Consider the following 23,404-nt stretch of genomic DNA (forward strand, 5'->3'; position numbering starts at 1 on the left):
ACACCTGCCCCTACACCTCCTCCCTCAATACAATTCAGGGTCTCAAACAGTCCTTCCAGGTGAGGCAACACTTGTGAGTCTGTTGGGATCATATACTGTGTCCAGTGCTCCTGTATGTCAGTGAGACCTGACGTGGATTGGGAGACCACTTCGCCGAGCACCTACAGTCTATCTGCCAGAAAAAGCAGAATCTCCCAGTGGCCACCCATTTTAATTCCACTTCCCATTCCCAATCTGATGTGTCTCTCCATGGCCTCCTCCACTTTGGCGATGAGGCCACACTCAGGTTGGAGGAACAACACTTTATATTCTGTCAGGGTAGACTCCAACCTGAAGGTATGAACATTGACTTCTCAGACTTCCGGTAATGCCCCCCCCCCACCAATCTTTCACCATTTCCTATCGCCATTTCCCTCCCTCACCTTATATCCTTGCCTGCCTATCGCCTCGCTCTGGTGCACCTCCTCCCTCTTCTTTCTTCCATGGCCTTCTGTCCTCTTCTATCAGACTCCCTCTTTTCCAGTCCTGTATCTCTTTCACCTATCAACTTCCCAGCTCTTCACTTCTTCTCTCCCCCTTCAGGTTTCACCTACCACCTGGTGTTTCTCTCCCCCCCCCCCCCCACCTTTTAGGTCTACTCCTCAGCTTTTTTTCTCCAGCCCTACCGATGGGTCTCAGCCCGAAATGTCCAATGTACTCTTTTTCATAGATGTTGCCTGGCCTGTTGAGTTCCTCCAGCATTTTGTGTGTGTTGCTAGATGGGATAAAGTTTGTCAAATATGTTCAGGGAAGTTTCCTTCATCATGTGTAGAAGTCCCAATGAGAGAGTGTGTGTTACTGGATCTGCTATTTGGGAATGAGACAGGGTAGGTCACAGAAGTTTGTGAAGGGGAACACTTTGCATCTAGTGACACAATGCCATTAGTTCAAAGAACATATGAGGAAAAGAGGGTTGAGATTCTAAATTGGAGAAAAGCCAGTTTTGATGGTATCATAAGTGATCTGGCATGTGCCGAGTAGGGAAGGCTACCTTCTGGCAAAGGTTTACTTGGTAAGTGAAAGTTTTTTGAGAGTACAAAGCTTGTACGTGTCTGTCGGAATAAAAAGTAAAGATAATGAATGTAGGTGTGGCGCGTGGCCAAGTGGTTAGGGCGTCGGACTAGCGATCTGAAGGTCGTGGGTTCGAGCTTCGGCCGAGGCAGCGTGTGTGTCCTTGAGCAAGCCACTTAACCACACAATGCTCCAGTCTACCCAGCTGTGAATGGGTACTGGCAAAAATGCTGGGGGTTAACCTCATGATAGACTGGCATCCTATCTGGGGGAGAGTCTCGTACTTTTAGTCGCTTCATGCCATGGAAACCGACATAAGCACCGGCCTGATGGGCCACAAGGCTCGTGACAGACTTTAATAACAAATGTAGGGAACTTCAGTTTTCAAGAGATATTGAAGCCCTGGTTAAGAGAAAAGAAGGAGGCGCAGGTATAGGCAGGTAGGAACAAATGAGATGCTTATGGAGTCTAAGAAATGCAAGAGAACACCTAGGAAAGAAATCAGGAGGGCCAAAAGAAGTCATGAGGTTGCTCTAGCAGACAAGGTGAAGGAGAACCCTAAGGGGTTCTACAGATATGTTAAGTGCAAAAGGATTGCAAGAGACAAAACTGGTCCCCTAGGAGATCAGAATGGTAATCCACGCGTGGAGCCAAAACAGATAGAGCAGATCTTAAATAATTTTTTGCATCTGTATTTACTCAGGAGATGGACACAGAGTCTCTTCATGGACCCTGTACAGATTACAGAGGAGGAAGTGTTTGCTATCCTGAGGCAAATCATGGTGAATAAATCCCCAGGGCCTGATAAGGTGTTCCCTTCGATCCTACAGAAGGCAAATGCAGAAATTGCTGGGGCCCTATAAGAGATATTTAAATTCTCCTTAGTGATAGGAGGGGTACCAGAGGATTACAGGATAACCAATGTTGTTCTGGTGTTCAAGAAAGACTGTAAACAGAAACCGGGAAATTATAGGCAGAAGAATCTGACGTCAGTTGTGGGAAAGTATTCTAAGAGACCGGATATATAAGTACTTGGATAGATATGGACTGATTAAGGTCATCAGAATTGCTTTGTGTGTTGTAGGTCATGTCTAACCAATCTTATAGAACATGAGGGGAAACTTCTTCACTCAGAGGGTTGTGAGAGTGTGAAATGAGCTGCCAACACAAGTGGTGAATGTGAACTCGATTTCAATATTTAAGTAAAGTTTGGATAGGTGCATGGGTGTTAGGGGTATGGAGGACTATGCTCCCGGTGCAGCTTGATGGGAGTAGGCAGTTTCAATGGTTTCAGCATGGACTAGATGGGCTGAAGGGCCTGTTCTGTACTTCCCTATGGCTATACTGCCAGACCTGCTGAGTTCCTCCAGCACCTTTTGGGTGTTGCAATGGAACTGGAATTGGAATTGTCATGCACTGAGACACAGTGAAAATCTTACCCTGCATATTATTCATACACATCAATTAATTACACAGTGCATTGAGATAAAACAATGTAAAATAAAATGCAACTGCTACAGAGAAAATAGAGTGGAGTAAACTTAAAGTGAAAGATCATAATGAGTCAGATCACAAAGTCAATTTCCATCTTAGTATTGCTCAGGAACTATTCAATAGTCTTCTAGCAGTGAGGTAGAAGCTGTTTGTGTGCCTTTATGTACATGCTTTTAGGGTTTTGTACTTGCTACCCAATAGAAGAGAGAATGTCCAGGGTAGATAGGGTCTTTAATTATGCTGGCTGTTTTACTGATGTGGCATGAAGTATAGACAGTCCCTAAAGGGGAGGCTAGTTTCTCTGATTTGCTGAAGTGTGTTCAGAACTCCCTGCAGTGTCTTGCTCTCAAGTGTAGAGCAGTTGTCATACCAAGCCATTATGCATCCAGATAGGATGCTTTTTAGGGTGTATTGATATAAATCGGTAAAGGTCAACATGAATATGCCAAATTTCTTTGGCCTCATGTGGAAGTAGATGCATTGGTGAGCTTTCTTGACCATAATGTTTATGTGGTTGTACCAGGGCAGGCTATTAATGGTGAACTTGAAGCTCTCAACCTCCACACTGTTGACGCAGGCAGGAGCATGTCCACTGCCACTCAGTGACCAGCTGTTCTGATTTGCTGATACTGAGGAAAAAGTTGTTGTCATGACACCATGTTACTTAGCTTTCCATCTCTTTCCTGACTCACTGTTATTTCATATATGGCCCAATATGGAGGTGTCATCTCTAAACTTGTAGATGCAGCGAGAGGGATAACCACTATGTCACTCTCAGACTGTCCTGGTTGTACTTGGCTGATCTTCTTTGTACCTGTTCCAGTCTCATCCAGTGATCTAGGAACAAAATACAGCTGTCTGCTGGTGCCAGGAGTGCTGACTGGACAGTGTTTCAGACAGAGAGCTCGAACATTGTTGATTCTTGTCCATTGAAGATAATACATGTAATTTTAACCCCGAGCAATCTGTTGTGAAACTAGTGTCATGAAGTTCTAAGTAGCAAGCAGGAGGAAGAAATTTAGTCAAAATGCTCTGGACACCTCTAGTGAAAATAAAATCGTAGAAAACATTATTACAATTGGTTACTGAGAAGGCATCTGTGCTTCATTTCTCTGAATGCCACAATTCTCTGGTTAACAGTAATTAGTGAAAGACAGTTTTGCTAAAGGTTCGTGTGCCTGGACAGGTCAGTGAGGCCAGGTGGATATGGGTTGATGAGGGCAATTTGAGCTACTTCTCCAAAGCATCATATATTGAAACACTTAATACAGAAAAATAGCGGCTCAACAAAGCTGTGCACTTGAAACTGAATGCACTAATCTATCTCCTTCAAGATATAAAAAAGGAATGCACCTGGAGGATTACCATGGTTCAGTAAATGCTGTGCATTCCCATGCATTAAGGGTCATCGAGCAATACAAGTCCTTCGGCCCATCAAGCCTATGCCAAGCACAGCGCCCACCCAGCTGGTCCCAATTTCCTGCATTCGGCCCCTATCCCCTTAAGCCCCACCCCTGCATTTACCTGTCCAAGTGCTTCATAAATGATAATATTGTAGCTGCTCCAACCACTTCCTCCAGCAGCTCATTCCATATACTCACCACACTCTGTGTGAAAAAGTTGCCCCTCCAGTCTGTTTCAGCCCATCAAGCCCTGACCTGCCATCAGCCACTTACTTTGCAGTAATCTGACTTAATCTCATTTTAAAAAAATTCTCCCCACATTCCCATCAACTCCCTTCATATCGTACCACTCATCTGCACACTCGGGGCAATTTACATAGAGCCATAGGGAACAACAGCACAGAAAGGGGCCCTTTGGCTCATGCAGTCGACGCCAAACAGCCTGGTCCCATTGACCTGGACCCGGACCATAGCCCTCCATACCCCTTCTGTCCATGTGCCTATCCAAATATTGACATTGGAATCACATCCACCACTTGCACTGGCAGCTCATTCCACACCCTCACCACCCTCTGAGTGAAGACATTTCCCCTCATGTTCCCCTTAAACATTTCACCTTTCATCCTTAACCCATGACCTCTGGATGTAGTCCCGGTGGAACAGGCCTGCTTGCATTTACCCTATCTATACCCGTCTTAGTGTGGAAGAAAACCGGAACCAAAAACCTGGATGAAACTCACCAAATTACAGGGGGAACATGCAAGTGTAATTTGAGGTTAGGACTGCACTGGGGTCTGTGGTGTTGCGAAGTAGTGGGTCACCTGGCTACACAGCATGCAGTACCAGTCATAGTACCCTGCTCTTGCTGACTAAATACATTTCACTTACTGCACAGAAGTTTCCTTTCAGCCTGTTTCATCAATGCCAGTGTTTATGGTCTTCACAAGCCTCCTCTTTTTTTCTTCCTCCTTTAAATGCTCAGAAACAGGTTTGTTATCACCGGCGTGTGGCAGGAAATTTGTTAACTTAGCAGTAGCAGTTCAATGCAATACATAGTACAGTAGAAGAAAACACCGAATAAAATAATAATAAATAAATAAGTAAATCAATTACAGTATACTTATATTAAATAGATTAAAAATCATGCAAAAAACAGAAATTATATGTATATATTAAAAAAGTGAGGTAGTGTTCACAGGTTCAATGTCCATTTAGGAATCAGATGGCAGAGGGGAAGAAGCTGTTCCTGAATCACTGAGTGTTTGCCTTCAGGCTTCTGTACTTCCTATCTGATGGTAACAGTGAGAAAAGGACATGCCCTGGGTGCTGGAGGTCCTTAATAATGGACGCTGCCTTTCTGAGACGCCGCTCCCTGAAGATGTCCTGGGTACCTTGTAGGCTAGTGCCCAAGATGGAGCTGACTAAATTTACAACCCTCTGCAGCTTCTTTCGGTCCTGTGCAGTAGCCCCCCGCCCCCATACCAGACAGTGATGAACTAGCTTAACTAGTTCATGCTTTAATGTTTTCACATAGTTTAAAATAATCAAAATAACTTATTTCAACTTATAAGGGGGTTAATTTTAAAATTAGAGTAAAGCAATTTAACACTGAACCCAAGGTGTGTTTACACAAAGTGCCATATCAAATACAGAACTTATCTTCCCAATGGTCTTTGGTTGCTGAGTCGAGTGGAAAATTCACAATGAGATTGATGGCTTATGGGATGATGGGACTTTGGATGAATGGGGGCCAAACTCATATTTTTCAAATGACATGACAGATCAGCCATAAAGGATGGGCAACCCTCCTCCATACTCATGCTTTAAACCCCACCTAACAATGGCTTAATACCATTCTACCAACATCCCCCTCCAGGCTCATATATAACAAATGGCCAGTGGCCAAGGTGTCACGAAACAATACTCAACTCTTCCTTCATAAAGTCAAAGATAAGTTTATTATACAGGTACAATGAAAACTTATAACAGCATCACAGGCCTATAACATTGGGCAAAAATTTATTCTCTGTTACGTAGTAATTTTGACCTCCTTATCTGAATTTAGCTTTAGTGGAATTGAATTGAATTTCAGATAAGGAGGTCAGAAGGAGAATAAATGCATTTGAGTGGCCATTTTATTATGTACCTCCTGTACTTAATAATGTGGTCACTGAGTATATGGTCGTGGTCTTCTGCTGCTGTAGCCCATCCACTTCAAGGATTTGACATACTGTGAATTCAAGGATGTCCTTCTGCACACTACTGCTGTAAAGCATGGTTATTTGGGTTACTCTCACTTTCCTGTCAGCTTGAACCAGACTATACATTCTCCTTTGACCTCTCATTAACAAGGCATTTTCGCCCACAGAAGTGCTGCACTGGATGTTTTTTTTTGTTTTTCACACCATTCTCAGTAAATTCCAAAAAGTTTTGTGCATGAAAATTCCAGGAAATCAGCAGTTTCTAAGATACTCAAACCACCTGATCTGGCACCATCAATCATTCCATGGTCAAAGTCATTTAGATCACATTTCTTGCCCATTCTGATATTTGGCCTGAACAACCCTTGACCATAGCTGCTTGTTTTTATGCATCCAGTTGCTGTCACATGATTGCTGATTAGATTTTTGCATTAACAAGCAGATGTACAGATGTACCTAGTAAAGTGGTTTCTTGGTGCGTTATTGTTATTGCTAAAAAATGGAAGTGAATTTTAGTTAAGGAAAAGAAGTTACGACTAATAAAGCACCAGGTTTAGAGAATGTGTAACATTAAAGTCCATATTGTCTTCTCACATACACCCATTTCAACCTGATTGATCATTAGGAGCTAATAAAAGGATTTTTTTTTGCATTTTGCAATACCAAAGGAAGAGTGATATAGATAAAAATGCATTCCTCTATTTTTTAAATAATGAATTTCTATTAAATTTATAATTGTATTCTATAAATGAAACTATAAATATCTTTTAAGGAATAAATAAGGTGCATGAGAGTGTTAAGGTGTATTTTCCAAATGGAGTTCTTTAAAAGGAATTTGGAATTTTACAATGCATGACATCAAGATGTAACTAAAACAGGAGTTCCCAACCTTTTTTATAGACTAATATCTTTAAGCAAGGGGCCCATGAACACCAGGTTGGGATCCTGAATTAAAAGGACAACAATGTAAATACATCTTGGTATAAAAAAGTGAATGGATCTCCATCAGTGTCTAAACATGATCAACTGGGAGAGTGAGCAAAGGAATGGCAGATAGAATTTAGACAAGCTGTGAAATGATACATTTTGGGAAGTCAAACTAGTGCCTGACATACACCATGAATAGCAAAACCTGGGGAATGCTATTGAACAGAGAGACCTTAGCGTATAAGTACTTAGTTCCCTGAAAGTGACACACGGATATACAGGATGGTGAAGAAAGTATATGTCATGCTTACCTATGTTACAAGAGCTGTAACATAAATTACAATTGTACTAAACATTGGTTACGCTGCATTTGAGAAACGAGCAGCTTTGCTTGCCACAGAGAGATGTGATTGAGCTGGAGAAGGCGCAGAAAATACTCACTAGAATGTTCCTTGAATTGGAGGGTTTGAGTTATAATGGGAAGTCATATAGGCTGGATCTATTTTCACTGAAGCAAAGTAGGCTGAGATGTGACATAATAAAGGTATATTTTTTAAAAAAGTATTAGGGATATAGGGTAGACAACCAGAGTGTATTTTGCATGGTAAGTGTGTCAACATGAAGAGCCACACACTATGTTTTAGGAACAGTTTCTTCCCCTCTGCAATTAGATTTCTGAACTAGTCCATGAAGTCATGGACACTGTTCCTCAATATTCCTCTTCTACATGACTTATTTATTTTTAATTGTTGTACCTTCTTGTAACTTGTTATGCCTACAATGTACTGCCTCAAAACAACAGATTTCACAACTTACGTCAGTGATAATAAACCTGATTCCGAAAAAACAAAACACTGGAGTACCAAGGTTTAAGCTAGGAGTGAGGAAGTTTAGAGGAGAAATGAGGGGTACATTTTTCAGATACAACTGGTTGTTATATGCAATGAGGTCATTGGCGGTGATGGAGGCAAGAACAGTAACAATACCATTTAAGAAGTATTTGAATGAGTAAAGTCTTGAGATACTGTATATGGTATTAATGCGGGCAAGTGGAATTACAGATTGGCATGAGGGTATCATGCAGTGGCAGGCCCAAGAGCCTGTACAACTCTTTGTTTCTGAGATCCAAATACTTTTCTGTCTCAAGGTTGAATTTTCACTGAGACCCAGTGCCGGATTAACCTAGTAGCAAAAATAGCATATGCTACGGGCCCCGCACTAAATGCTTGCAAGCTGCATTCTGGTGAAATTGGCATCTCACTGTATTCTCATGACGATCTGACAACGCTGTTGTTTTCATGTCGGGGGAGCTGCATGCTGCATGGTATGTGTGTGCAGGCGTGTGTTGGCTCCTTGCTGTGTCGTGGTGACCTTTGTGCTATCTCCCACACTCCCAAGCCGCTGCAGCATGCGCTGTTACACCGTTGGAGGGTGCGCCACCACGGTGAGCGCGTCACCACTGTGACCCTGCGACAGGGGATGTGCGACTCAACAGTTTAATGTGACCCAGATTCAGAAAGCAAAGGAAGCCTATTCTGTTTCCCATGCAAGGTTATGACTTCAAAATGTTCATCAAAGTTTAGTGAACATAGAACATAGAATAGTACAGCACAGTACAGGCCCTTCGGCCCACAATGTTGTGCCAACCCTCAAACCCTGCCTCCCATATAAGCCCCCAGCTTAAATTCCTCCATATACCTGTCTAGTAGACTCTTAAATTTCACAGGTGTATCTGCCTCCACCACTGACTCAGGCAGTGCATTCCACGCACCAACCACTCTCCGAGTAAAAAACCTTCCTCTAATATCCCCCTTGAACTTCTCACTCCTTACCTTAAAGCCATATCTTCTTGTGCCCTGGGGAAGAGGCGCTGGCTATTGTCGTGGTTTCTCGTTTCTCACAAACGACAAGGAAACGCAGAAAATCCTTCAAGAAGGTTTAAACTTTAATTTGCAAATCAAAGCTGAGACAATCAGAAAGGTAGTTGCTGACTGCCCCTCGAGGCTTGTATACAGCATTTTTTATAGCAATTTCCTATCTTAGCTACATTACCATATCCAGTCGGCCTGTGATTACATATCATCAATATATCCGCTCTTGACTTTCCACTATTGTTTTACTCCCCAATTTAATTATGTCCTAGTTTACATTTTAGACCAGGTGTCCCCTCATCCCTAACCACAGTTATTTCTTAATTAGTCTTGTTGTGACATACTACCACATATTTCATTACCTTACTCGCCACCGTTATCTTCCTACTTGGTTTCATTCTAGTTCTCTTCATGAATTAATAGTGATTAGGTCAAAAGTCATGGCTACATAGTGAATACCCTCTATTCAGCTAGCAGTGGTTACATAGTAAATATAGAAAATTTAATGTGTGCATTCGAGTAAATACTGAAATACTGTTGAGTAAATACTGTAATACATATATAGTAAATATAGAAAATACAATGTATGCGTTTACATTTTCCAATATAATCTTCCCTTTGAGACCCACAGGGTCTCATACAGACAGAGAGAGGACTGAGAGTCTATGCACAAAAGCTCAAATAAAGCCACGCATTTACTCCCAAATTTGGGTTAAACTATAGTTTCCTGCACTTAAGACTCGCAGTGTTCTCTCCCTACCTCCCTAGGCCGCTGAGCCAAAAACCCGTCCCTTCGTATCTGTGACAGGGAAAAAGACTCAGGAGCCTTCACAGCCTAATCCCCACATATTTCATCTCTCTCCTGTTCGTCTTGTGTGTCTTGTAAACTGTACGAATACATCATCGGTGCCTCCTTCTCCACAGGGCTCGACCCAACAATTTCCAGGAGCATCGGAAACCGTTTCCTTGCAGCACGCACTACAAGCGACTTGAGGCATGGAAGAAAACAGCACAGAATGACTGCACAGCTTAGCAATACGATACCATTGGTTACTGCAATCTTGGTCAGCCATGCTCCCCATCCTCCTAGTTTACTATTTAACCAGTCAAAGAACTGGTGTCCAAACCCTGCATTTTGTTTAAGTTCCTTTCTTAGATTTTTCAGTTTATTCATTGCTCTGGTAAACGATCCCTCCGGACTAGTGTTATTTGGTATAAAAGTACAGCATTGTTCCCCAAACATTACACAAACTCCTCCTTTCTCTGCCAATAGCCAGTCTAGTACCTGTCTGCTTGTTCCTCTTCACCACTTACCTCGGTTGGCACACCTGACTGTACCTGCGGGATTGCTCTAGTGCAGTGATTGAGATGATACCAGGTGGAGCGTCCTTCCACTTGTACTGCGGTGGGTGATGCTTTGGTTACTGTAAAGGGCCCTTCCCTTCTGGGTTCGTTCCACTTTCTTCGAAATGCACAGACGTAGTCCTGATCGCCTGGCTGGATTGGTCCTTCCCCTTGATCGATCTCTGGCTCTTTCTATTTTGCCTGTACATAAATAGACTTATGTATCATAGTTAATTGCCGCATGTATTGTTTTAATTCCAATTCCAATTGTTCCAAACTAGGCCCTTTATATGGTCCTCTCCACTGGGGCACTGGCATGGGCCTTCCGATTAGCATTTCATGCAGTGTTAGACACGTCATCCGATTAGTCTGCATGCGGTAACTCATTAATGCTAATGGTAGTGTATCGACCCAGTTGAGTTTAGTATCTGCACAGATTTTGTTTATTTTGGCCTTTAAGGTCCCGTTAATTCTTTCCACCATAGCCTGCGACTGAGGGTGATACACACATCCAAATCTTTGCTTTATTCTCAGTGCTTGCAGTATTAACTTGACCACTTTTTGAATGAAAGCTGAACCATTGTCTGAGCTAATTTCTGACGGTATCCCAAACCTTGGGATCACTTTGTTTGTCAGGAATTTCACCACTGTTCCTGCCCCTTGATCTTTCGAGGGTATTGCCTCTACCCATCTGCTGAATCTGTTGATTACCATCAACATGTATCTTTTCCCTCTTACTGTTTTTATCATGTCTACATAGTCAATCACTAGGTGTTTAAATGGCCCTTCAGGTACGGGTATATGACCTATTGGGGTTGTAGTTCCTTTCCGATTATTATTCTGCACACATACCTCGCACTGTGACAACACATGGTCTACTGAAACCTGTAAATAAGGCGACCAAAATCCATCCTTTTTTATTTTCCTTATTACTTCCCCCCTTGCACAATGATCCATCCCATGTGCTTCTGAGATCAGGATAGTCAGTAAAGGGGTGGGAGCTACCAGTGGGCCATCTTCTGTGGTCCATAGGCCTTCTGAGTTCTGCTTGGCCCCCCTTTGTCTCCACAGTGTTTGTTCTGCCAGAGTTGCCTTTCCCTGTATTTCAATTAGGTCCTCTACCATAGGTTCCGGCTCTAGACTTACCTGGGGTGCAATAACAGCGGATGTACACCCAGACGCTTTCCTGGCTGCTTCATCTGCAGCTTGATTTCCCTTTGTTACTGCATCGTTTCCTTTGGACACTAATATCGAACAAAACTATTCCTTTGCTGCCCATCCCTAATCTCACTGGAGCTGTACATTGTGTCAACTGTGTTTTTCCTGAGAACCCTACAGTCTTAATAAATTTTCCTAACATGAGAAGGTGAAGGGCATACTGCGGCTGTATGCAAGTATAAGTGGCTCCAGTATCTATCATCATTGGTGTCAGCTGCCCTTCTAACACAACCTGAACAATGGGTTCCTCCTCTGCCTCCCTTGTTATCACTGGGTAATGTCCCTTCCCACCCGGGTTCTCTGGGCACCCCTAATGTCTTGCATAGGGGTTCACGGGCCCATTCGGCCCTGCGGAGTCTGGTCCTTGGCTAGACTGTGGTTCTCATCTCATTGGTTCCCGCTGGAATGTGACGGCCCATGGCTTAAGTGGGCAGTCCCTTCTCATGTGTCCTGGCTGGTTACATCCCCAGCACAGTCTCTGTATCTCTCTTCCCCCCTGTTTCCTTACTGGTCCTTCCTGCCCATAACCTCTCTGCCCCCTTCCTTGGGATTTCCAGTCCTGTCTGGGCTGCTGTTTAAATTTATCCTGTCCCTGATAGGGCATTTGTGGAAAAGCACCCCCAAAGACGTTTATTATTGGCATGGGGTTTTCTGGGCTCTGTCTTACGGCACGACCGGTCCCTCCATATAATGGCATTTCATTCATTTCAACGGCTGTGCTCAAGTCGGTCATTGCTGGCAGCATCTTCTTGCCTTTTTCTTTTTCCTTCTTTTTAAGTTCTTCAAGCTGCATTTGTATCAGCTTTCTTTGCACTTCTTCTTGCTGCTCGGTCAACTTTCATTTGTCTTTTCGATATTTTTCGACCGCATGGACTACGTGGTCCCTGAATTCCTGTGGGGTCATTGACATCAGTCCAAGCACTTCCTCAAGTTTAGACTTAACTTGGGAAGGCATCACATCCAAAACAGCATTTCGGAACATCCAGGTCATAAGTGGGTTGCCTTCCACCTCTTGTTCAGTTTCCGGTCTCCACCTTTTCAACAGATTTTCTATATAGGCTGCTGGATTTTCAGTGTCTCCCAGTGGATCCCCTTTCATGGCTTTGGGGTCCATTTTGGGTGGATAGAGCTCCCTGAGGGCCCCCCATACCCTCTGCCTCACTGTGTCAAATCTGGCCCCGTCAATCAGTGTGCTGTCCGCATTCTGTATACCAGTCGCTTCCATCAACTCTTGTAGTTTGGAGGTTCCCATCAGCCTTATCAGCAGCGCCTTTAAATCTCCCATAGCCAACATTCGTCCCGTGGTTTCTTCTTCAAAGGCCCTAATCCACTTCCCTGCACCCTCATGTAGGCTGGGCAGGGTGCTTTTCAGCCCTTCCAGGTCCTGGGATCCCCAAGGAATATACTGTACTTGTCCCAATCCTTTTACTAACAACGGCATCATTCTCCCTTTCCTTTCCCACATCTCCTGACTCTCCTCCTCGCCTGACTCCCCATCTGTTTCTGAGCACGTTTTCACTGGCTGCCACATGATTCTTTCCGGGGTTTTCTTTCTCCCTTGGCCGCCTCGTGGAGTTCTTCCTTTCTGCCTTGAGCTAGCATTTGCTTTGGCCCATGCGAAATCCTCAAACTCTCGTTGGAAATTCAGTCTGCGCTGTAATTCCCTAATCTCTCCCTCTGTTTCTAATATCTGCCTTTTCACTCTCTCTTTTTCCCCTTCAAGGCTCCTGTCTTCTATCCTCTGCCTACATTCTCTCGTACCCTCTCCTTCGCTACTTAACTCTTGCTCTCCCGACAAGTCTCCTTCTGCTCTGGCCTGTTCAGTTCCGTGCCCATATAACAAAGATTTCTCTTCATCCCTTTTCGCTTTTAATTCCTGTAACCCTTTGATCTCTTCTACTATTTCCCTTTTCTCCTGTTCTATCTTTGCCCTGTCTTCTTCTATTACTCTCCGTAGTTCCTCCTGCTCCTTTTCGTGATTCTTTCTTTCCTCCTCGGTATCTCGGACTTTAATTTCTCCATTTAGATCCACTCTTCCTGTTATCATCGGACACTGCTTAAGGGTTTCTTTCTCATAATAGGGAGGAGGTTTTTCTATGTCTTTCAGGTCTGGGTATAGAGCCGGAGCCAGCTCCCTGTTATGCTTCTCCTTCTCTTTATCAGACTGCTCGTTTCGTTTCTCGGTGTCTTTTTTACTTACTATTAATATACCTCCCGTCTTTCTTAACCTTTCTCCCTCCATCCTAAAGAGTTTTAACACTTCCATTTCTTGTTCCCTTTTTCCTTTTTCTATTATGGTATTTTTAGAATCTCACTACTTGCCTATTTAATTAGTACTATTTTTCTAACTATTTCTATGCCTAGCTATCTATTAAACTATCTTTATCTCTTATTACGTTCTGCCCGTGCAGACCCCTACTTAGGGCGGTATCCACAGAACCTTTTCCTTTTACACCTCGCCTATGCAGCCCCTTATACTTCTTAAGGCGGTATTCACGAGGATTTTTAATTCTCCTTCCCTGCCTGTTCAACCCTTCGTTTCGTGCGAAGCGGTATCCACAGGGACTTACCAACACCACGTGGAATTTTCTTACTTAACTTGTTGTTACTTTATTCGTACTTACCCCCACGGCCGTGCTCTTGATTAATCCTCTGAGCCTCCTTTTATCCCCAATTCTGCCAGATTCTTTGGATCGGAGAGACCCTTCGGCAGTTGCTGCACACTTCTGAGTCCCCGAGACCCCCCAATACCAACAGAATTCTTAGTCCGAATTATCGCAAAAAGCGCTCACCTTTTTACTTCGGGTGCACCCTTAATTCTGTTAGCCCCGTGAGGGTCCCCGAGGGACCGGGAAGCGTCCCAATCTGCCGTTCCCTTCCTCGCGGGTCTCTATCCGATCCTGTTCGTGACGCCAATTTTGTCGTGGTTTCTCGTTTCTCACAAACGACAAGGAGACGCAGAAAATCCTGCAAGAAGGTTTAAACTTTAATTTGCAAATCAAAGCTGAGACAATCAGAAAGGTAGTTGCTGACTGCCCCTCGAGGCTTGTATACAACATTTTTTATAGCAATTTCCTATCTTAGCTACATTATCATATCCAGTCGGCCTGTGATTACATATCATCAATATATCCGCTCTTGACTTTCCACTATTGTTTTACTCCCCAATTTAATTATGTCCTAGTTTACATTTTAGACCAGGTGTCCCCTCATCCCTAACCACAGTTATTTCTTAATTAGTCTTGTTGTGACATACTACCACATATTTCATTACCTTACTCGCCACCGTTATCTTCCTACTTGGTTTCATTCTAGTTCTCTTCATGAATTAATAGTGATTAGGTCAAAAGTCATGGCTACATAGTGAATACCCTCTATTCAGCTAGCAGTTGTTACATAGTAAATATAGAAAATTTAATGTGTGCATTCGAGTAAATACTGAAATACTGTTGAGTAAATACTGTAATACATATATAGTAAATATAGAAAATACAATGTATGCGTTTACATTTTCCAATACTATCCACTCTATCTATTCCTCTTAATATCTTGTATACTTCTATCATGTCTCCTCTCATCCTCCTTCTCTCCAAAGAGTAAAGCCCTAGCTCCCTCAATCTCAGATCATAATGCATATTCTCTAAACCAGGCAGCAGCCTGGTAAATCTCCTCTGTACCCTTTCCAATGCTTCCACATCCTTCCTATAGTGAGACGACAAGAACTGGACACAACTGCAATCTTCGACAATCCTATAGTGAAGCAATCAGAACTGGACACAGTATTCCAAGTGTGGCCAAACCAGAGTTTTATAGAGCTGCATCATTACCTCGCGACTCTTAAACTCTGTCCCTCGACTTATGAAAGCTAACACCTCATAAGGTTTCTTAACTAACCTATCTACCTGTGAGGCAACTTTCAGGGATCTGTGGACATGTACCCCCAGATCCCTCTGCTTCTCCACACTACCAAGTATCCTGCTATTTACTTTGTACTCTGCCTTGGAGTTTGTCCTTCCAAAGTGTACCACCTCACCAGGTTGAACTCCATCTGCCACTTCTCAGCCCACTTCTGCTTCCTATCAATGTCTCTCTGCAATCTTCGACAATCCTCTACACTATCCACAACACCACCAACCTTTGTGTCATCTGAAAACTTGCCAACCCACCCTTCTACCCCCACATCCAGGTCGTTAATAAAAATCGCGAAAAGTAGCAGTCCCAGAACCGATCCTTGTGGGACACCACTAGTCACAACCCTCCAATGAGGAGGGGTTTAATGACTGGAAAAATGCAAGCAATCTATTATGTCGACATGAAGAAAGTTCCTCACATAGACAAGCTTTAATTTCACTGTCGATGCGCAAAAGCAAAGCTAAACGTATCGATTCCCACCTTATGAAAGAAATTGAGACTGAACAAATGTATTGGCGCACACTTCTAGAGCGAATAATTGAAGTTGCAAAGTTTTGAGCAGGACGAGGCTTTTCATTTCATTGTAGTGATGAAAATGTTGGCTCTCCTCATTATGGAAATTACTTGGGGTTGTTCGAATTACCGGCCAGGTTTGACCCTTTTCTGGCAGAGCATATAAATGCTCATGCAAACCAAGGAAGGGGACATAAATCATACCTATCTAAAACAACATATGAGGAATTCATCAATCTGATTGGATCCAGCATACTGGATCACATTATCGGTGAAGTGAAGAAATACAAGTATTATTCTGTTTCATTGGATTCTACTCCAGATGTTTCTAATGTGGACCAGCTGACTTTGACTGTGCGCTATGTTTTGCCGTCTGGACCAGTTGAAAGATTTGTGAAGTTTTTGGATATGGAAGGTCATAGTGCTGAACAGCTCGCTCAAAGTTTACTTGACTTTTTAAAGGAAAATGACATTGATATAAAAGACTGTCGTGGTCAAAGTTATGACGATACCAGCAACATGAGTGGCAAGTATAGTGGCTTACAAGCACAAATTAAAGAGCTGAATGAGTTTGCGGATTACATTCCATGTTTTGCACATTCACAATTTTGTTGGAAAATGTGCTGCTGAATGTTGTCAAGAAGCATTAATTTTCTTTCAATTTGTAGAAAGCCTGTACACATTTTTTTCTGCTTCTACTTACCGGTGGGATCTCCTTTCTGCTGCATTATCTGATGGTGGTGCTCATTTGCTCATGGTGAAAAGAATGTCAGATACCAGGTGGTCAGCTCGTGCAGATGCAACAAAACCACTCTTACACAGTTTTTCTGCAATAAAACAAGTCTTGGATGACATTTCAAGTAACTATGTTCAGAAGGCAGAGTGTCGACAGCAGGTTCGTGACTACTTTCAACCATGATGAAGTTGGAAACAGGAATAATGGTCATATTGTGGGATCAAGTATTACAGCATTTACAAATGACCAGTGCTTCTTTGCAATCTCCTGGCCAAGACTTGAACACAGCTTGTGCACTCTATGAATCCCTGCATAGATATATTCAAGCTATGCGGTCTACTTTTTCAGACATTGAGCAAAAAGCCAAGGATCTGACTAAGTGTGAAGATTATCAACAGCAAATTCGAAGAAAACACAAGTGAAATCGTGTGCATGATGATTTCAGTTGTTCCAGCACTCTTGATCTACTTGTTGAATCTCAAACGCCTTCTCAGAAGTTTAAAAGCTGAACATTTCTTGCCATTATTGATAGCTTGCTTTCTGTCCTGTCAAAAAGGCAGAAAGCTTATCTAAAAGTAAATGGTGTTTTTGGATTCCTTCATCAGTTACAGTCGTTTGCACCTGAAGAGATTGTAAAGAGGTCATCAAATCTTATTAAATCAAATCCGGAAGATCTGGAAGAAAGTCTTGATGAAGAATTTGTGCAGTTTACTGAACTGTTGAAAACAGATCTTGCTTCTCATATTGGCGCCAAACAAGACCTTGTAGAGTTACAATTGTACCGTTTGATAACTGACAATTCTTTGGAGTCATATTTTCCAAATGTAGAAAATGCCTTGCGCATCTATTTGTCACTCATGGTTACCAATGGCAGTGGAGAACGCTCATTTTCAAAACTGAAAAGAATTAAAAATGAACTAAGGAAAACCATGCGTCAAAACAGATTGAACAATCTCACTCTAATGAGCATTGTACATGAACTTCTGCATGAAATAGACATTTCCAGTATCATCAACAAATTTGCTCATGCTAAATCTAGAAAACATAACTTTTAAATTGTAGTTTTGTTACTTTTGACACTTGAAATTGATACGTACATGTCAGTAATACTATTACTGAAGTGTCAGACATTTGTCGTATTATCTGGCTGTATAGCAAATGAAAGAATTGAATTACTTTACTATGCAAGTAAATAATTTATGTTTTAATACTTAAGTGCATTTTTTAAAAGTTAGGGCCCCTTTATAACATATGCACTAGCTTAGTCCGGCCCTGCTGAGACCGACAATGATATATTTATGTGGGAGGAGAGTATATTGATTGGTTGCATCACAGCCTGGTGTGGAAGCACCAATGCCCTTGTATGAAAAATGCTATAAAAAGCTGTGGATATAGCCTAGTCCATCATAGGTATGGACTCCATTGAGCACATCTACAGAGAGCGCTGTCACAAGAAAGCAGCATCCAACATCAGGGAACTCCACCACCCAGGTCACGCTCTCTTCTTGCTGTTGCCATCAGGAAGAAGGTACAGGAGCCTCAGGGCTCACAATATCAGGTTCCTGAACGGTTAATACCCCTCAACCATCAGGCTCTTGAACCAATGGGGATAATGTCACTCAACTTCACTTGCCCCAACACTGAACCGATTCCACAACCTGTTAGGTGTGGCCTTCTATTGATTTTATTATGGTTCTTGGATTTACTGAGTATGCCCTCAAGAATATGAATCTTGGAGTTTTATATGATGAGATATACATAAGTACATTGATAATAAATTTACTTTGAATTTTTAGCTTTGGAAAACAACAAGGAGCAATGAACATGTAGCAGTTTGTACGCTGCTTATTCACATCCTAATGGAGGTGTTTAATAGCTGGAGACTTCTGCCTTTAGTTGAAGTATTTTATTCTTTTCTGAAGCTGTTCTATGCATGCTGAGCAAGTTTTAACACATTGGACAACTTTAATAAATTAATTCGTTGTACCAGAGGATTGGAGTCAGGGTCAGCATTTATAGTTCATTCCGAATTGCCTTTGAAAAGTTGGTGGTGAGCAGCCTATTTAAACTTCTGAATTGAAACCTTCTAGAAAAAAAATTTGTTACACAATTGGTGTCTAGTGGCAATGAAAGAAATGCAATCCTTTTCCAAATCCAGTATATGGCATGATTAAGAGAAATACCAGTAATATATGGTAATGGTATACACCTACTGATCTTCTTCCTCTCGGTGGTAAAGGTCATGGTTTAGAAGGTGTCGTCAAGAAAACCTTAATGATTTGCTTTTTGTAATACAATCATAGCTCTGGCAGAATGCAATAAGTTCATTTACTGATAATTATATTCAAGGAATAAGATGCAACTTTAAAAAGGAGAGAAAGCCAGGGAATAATTCATTAAATATGAGAGATTAATAACAGAAGTAAAATATATATTGAGGTATCTATTTTGCAGATAGTTAAAGCAGGTTATAGTATCTCCTACTCACTTAAGCAGCAACTGCAGACAATTTGGGGTGAAACTGCTGGTCTTTCCATGAATACAAGGGCATGGATGGTTTGATGCTGAGCATGGGGATTCGACTATGGGATTACTTTGCTGGTATGATGCTCACTGCTGCCATTGGGTAGGAGGTACTGGAGCCTTGGGTCTCACATCTATAGATTCAGGAACAATTATTACTCTTCAGTCATTAGGCTCCTGAACCAGCATGGACAACTTCACTCACCTCAACTCTGAACTGATTCATTTATTATATGTGTGGTATATGTTTTGTGTGCAACTTAAACCAGAGGAACTCTTTTCATTGGATTGTATATATGTACAGTCAGATGACAATAAACTTGAATTTAAACTTGAACTTGAGCCTATGGATTAATTTTCAAGGACTCTGCAACTCCTGCTCGCAGTATTATTTATTTATTTGTTTTTTATATATTGCAGCTTGTCTTATTTTTCACATTGCTTGTTTGTCAATCTTTGTGTGTAGTTTATTTACTAATTCTATTCTATGTTTGTTCTACTGTAAATCCCTGCAAGAAAATGAATCTCAGGGTAGTATATGCTGATATATACATATTATACCTTGATAACAAATGTACTTTGATTATCTTTACCATTGGTTTCAACCCATTCTATTCTTTTATTGAACTCCTTTCCTTTGGGACCATCATACTTTTTTCGCTCTCCTTCATGTTAGCTTGAACACTGTTCTATCCATTATTAGATCAGCTATTTGTCACATATATATCGAAACATAGAGTGAAATGTGTCATTTTATTCACCTTTTCTCATCTCGGTGGACCTGATACTGCTTAAGCCATTGATACTGTTGCTGTTCTGCTAGAGCTGAGTAGTTTCATTAACATAAGTAGATAAGAAGTAGAAAAAGGCCACTCGTCCCCTCATGCCGGCTGCACCATTCATTAATAATATCCTGGGCAATCTTCTCTTGTCCATTTTTCTCGCTCCTTTTACAATCTAAAAATCTATCAATCTCTTTCTTGAATATACCCACTGTCTGGGGCCTTCAAGGTTATGAATTGCAAAAATTCACTCCCATCCAATTAAAGAAATTACTTCTCATCTCAGTCCTGAGTAGACAACCTTTTACTTTGAGAACGTGACCTCCAGGTCTTCACACTCCAGTCAGAGGAAATAAATTCAGCATCTATCTTATTAAAGTCTATAAGAGTTATGTTTACTTCAGTGACATCAGCTCTCAGAGAGTACAGGCCAAGCTTGATCCCTTTTCCTACAACAAAGCTGTCATTCAACAAATCAGTCTGGTGAACCTCAATGCACTCCCTCAATCATAAATATTCATTAGGGAAACTGGACCAGTGCATAACATTCCAGATGTGGTCTCTTCAGGACCCTATGTAATTGTAGTAATACATCTCTACACTCAAAATTCTCTTACCATAATGCATTTCATGCCTTTGGTATTTTGATTACTAAGAATATAAAATATTGTATGCCTCTCCAACTGCCAGTCGCACCTATATTTTATCTCGCAGCAGTGTGTATTAAACACCCAGATCCCAATGGTTCATTCAGTGATTCCATTTAATATTGGAGAACGTATACAAAATGCAACCCAAATTTCTTACTCTCCACAGACATCCTCGAAACAGAAAAAGAACCCCAAGGATGAAGGACAGAAAATATGTAAGAACCTCAAAGTCCCCTGCCTCCTTCCACACACCAGCAGTAGCAAGCAGCATCAACCTCCCTCCCACATATTGTAGCAGAAAGCATCAGCATTCCCACCTCCCACCAAAAAAAGCAACAACAAATCTTTCAAAGAGAGACCATGATCTACAGTACATTAAAAATAAATGTTCATTTCAACAGTTCACCATCCTCTCTCTCACCAACAAGGGAAAGACAGATATCCCGCCTTCCACAGCAAGAGGTGAGACAAACAGTCACTGTTTCGATATTACGGTCACAGTCTGCAGCATCGCTGTTTATTTTGAGTTTCCCAACTCAAGAATTGGCAGCAAACTCTGACTCACCATTGAGAGAGAGAGTGCAATCACTTGAGTACAGAGGGCTCCCCAGCTGCTCTCACTGTTCTTATGTTCTGGCTTCCCACAACACTTTAGGTCACATCACTGACATGAATTTGTGACCACAGGGCCACGCAAGGCTGCACGTCGAAGGCGCCCAACTTCAAGCTGCACCTGGAGATATCAAAAACGTGGCTGATCAGTGAGCTCCAAGAACGGGAATACGCCGCTGTGCTGAACCGTAGTTTGAGTGCCACTGTACATTATAGGCTTCGACAGAACCCCAGCTACCTTGAAAAAGCAACTTGAGAAATAGGACGATTGAAGAATGTAAGGGTTTTCACTTTCAATTTCCCACCATTTAAAAATCAGCCCTTCTATTTTCTACTTACTGCCCAAGAGGTGCTGGCTAATTGGTTGGCTTCATATTGGGTTGCTCAGGCCTGTGAGAGATCAAGTGTGGTATTATGTAACAGAGTAGTAATGGTCCAGCTTCTGGAGAGTTGGAGTAGGACAGGGAAGCCATTCAGGGTGCCTTTGCTCTGGGAGCCACTGAAATCTGGGAAAATATCTACTCAGCCTTTCTCTGGGAATTTTCCATTTCAGGCTAATTCCACTTGCCATTCATACCTGATGTTTGTAACTGAGGGCCTATAAACGATGGAAGGCCTTGATTCAGAAGCCACAAGAATGCCTATCCGTTGAAATTTAGCTGAAAGTGCCATCAGGTTGCCATGAGTTCCAATCTCTTCATCTCCCCTAGTCAGCAGCAGCTTGTGTGTGAGGCTTTTGCAAGTCTTCCATAATTGTCACCTGTGTGTTCTACATGAATATCCAAATCTCAAAAACACACAGTGAGCAGCTCTCATTTGCAGTGAGGACTTCCCACCGCAATGGATTCCAAGCACCATATTATTGACCATTTACCTACATTGTTTAGCTAAATACAGTCTGAGCCTTGGGTGGTCCCTGTCTCATTCTCACATCATTCCTATTCTCTTCTAGTGGAAAGCTGTAAGTTGGTGGCCGTCAGTGGGAGAGAACACACAAGTAAGCAATGATTAGTTGCCCTGAAATAATCAAAATATCATTGACTTTCTTCTCCCTTCTCTTGACCCATGTCTGATAGGAAGACTGTACCAATGGTGCCCATCCCCAGATCTCCAGATTTGAATTGAATTAAATTGACTTTCTTACATCCTTCACATACATGAGCAGTAAAAATCTTTGTTACATCTCCATCTAAATATACCATGTGCAATCATAGTAATTTACAATAATTTATAATAATTTATAATAAATAGAACAGTCAATGTAATATAGAGTACGTTCAAATCAGCGTGAGTTCATCAGTCTGATGGCCTGGTGAAAGAAGCTGTCCCAGAGCCTGTTAGTCCTGGCTTCTGTGCTGCGGTACCACATCCCGGATGGTAGCAGGTGGAATAGATTGTGGTTGGGATGACTTGGGTCCCCAATGATCCTACGGGCCCTTTTTACACACCTGTCCTTGTAAACGTCTTGAATCATGGGAAATTCACAACTACAGATGCACTGGACTGTCCGCACCACTCTCTGCAGAATCCTACGATTAAGGGAGGTACAGTTCCCATACCAGGCAGTGATGCAGCCAGTCAGGATGCTCTCAATTGTGCACCACATCCAATCACACAGCCTGGGGCAATCTTTGTGTAGACCTGTAGCCTTGGTAAGACCTAATGCTGGTTGAAGGTCAAGGAAATAACATCAAAGGGGATCAGAAGCCAGATGGTCCCAATTTGACTGAAGCATAGTATTCCTAAAAGACTCTCCAGTTGACCCCAGGGACTTGGTTGACATGAGGTCAGGAGGGAGAATGAAAATCTGGCTGAGTGTTGCCACCACAACAATATCTCAGTCAATGTTTGCAAAACCAACAGGCTGGTTATAGACCAGGAGGAGGAAACCAGAGGTCCATGAACCCCAGTCCTCACTGGGGGATCTGAAGTGGAAGGGGTCAGCAACTTTAAATTCTGTGATGTTATCATTTCAGAAGACCTTTCCTGGGCCCAGCACGTGTGCAATTACAATGAAGCACTGCAGCATCTCTACTTCCTTAGGAGTCTGCGAAGATTTGGTATGAAATCTAAAACTTTCACAAACTTCTATAGATGTGTGGTATAGCCTGGTATGGAAACACCAAAGACCTTGAACAGATGAGCCTACAAAAGTAGTGGATACAACA

At 42.2% G+C, this 23,404-nt stretch overlaps 1 long non-coding RNA gene across 2 annotated transcripts; it reads right to left on the reverse strand.

Annotated features, from left to right (window-relative positions):
* Positions 1-9,006: 9,006 nt before the first annotated feature.
* LOC140196085 (uncharacterized) lies at positions 9,007-14,510 on the reverse strand. 2 transcript variants are annotated; one of them, XR_011885612.1, is made up of 3 exons: positions 14,301-14,510; positions 10,261-10,491; positions 9,007-9,934 (listed from the first exon to the last, which is right to left on the reverse strand). It is a non-coding gene; the product is annotated as an uncharacterized lncRNA (long non-coding RNA). The 2 variants fall into 2 exon arrangements; XR_011885611.1 differs by having other exon boundaries at positions 14,133-14,510.
* Between the last annotated feature and the right edge of the window lie 8,894 nt (positions 14,511-23,404).

Source organism: Mobula birostris, chromosome 4 (genome assembly GCF_030028105.1).
Source record: "Mobula birostris isolate sMobBir1 chromosome 4, sMobBir1.hap1, whole genome shotgun sequence".
NCBI classification, from domain to species: Eukaryota; Metazoa; Chordata; class Chondrichthyes; order Myliobatiformes; family Myliobatidae; genus Mobula; species Mobula birostris.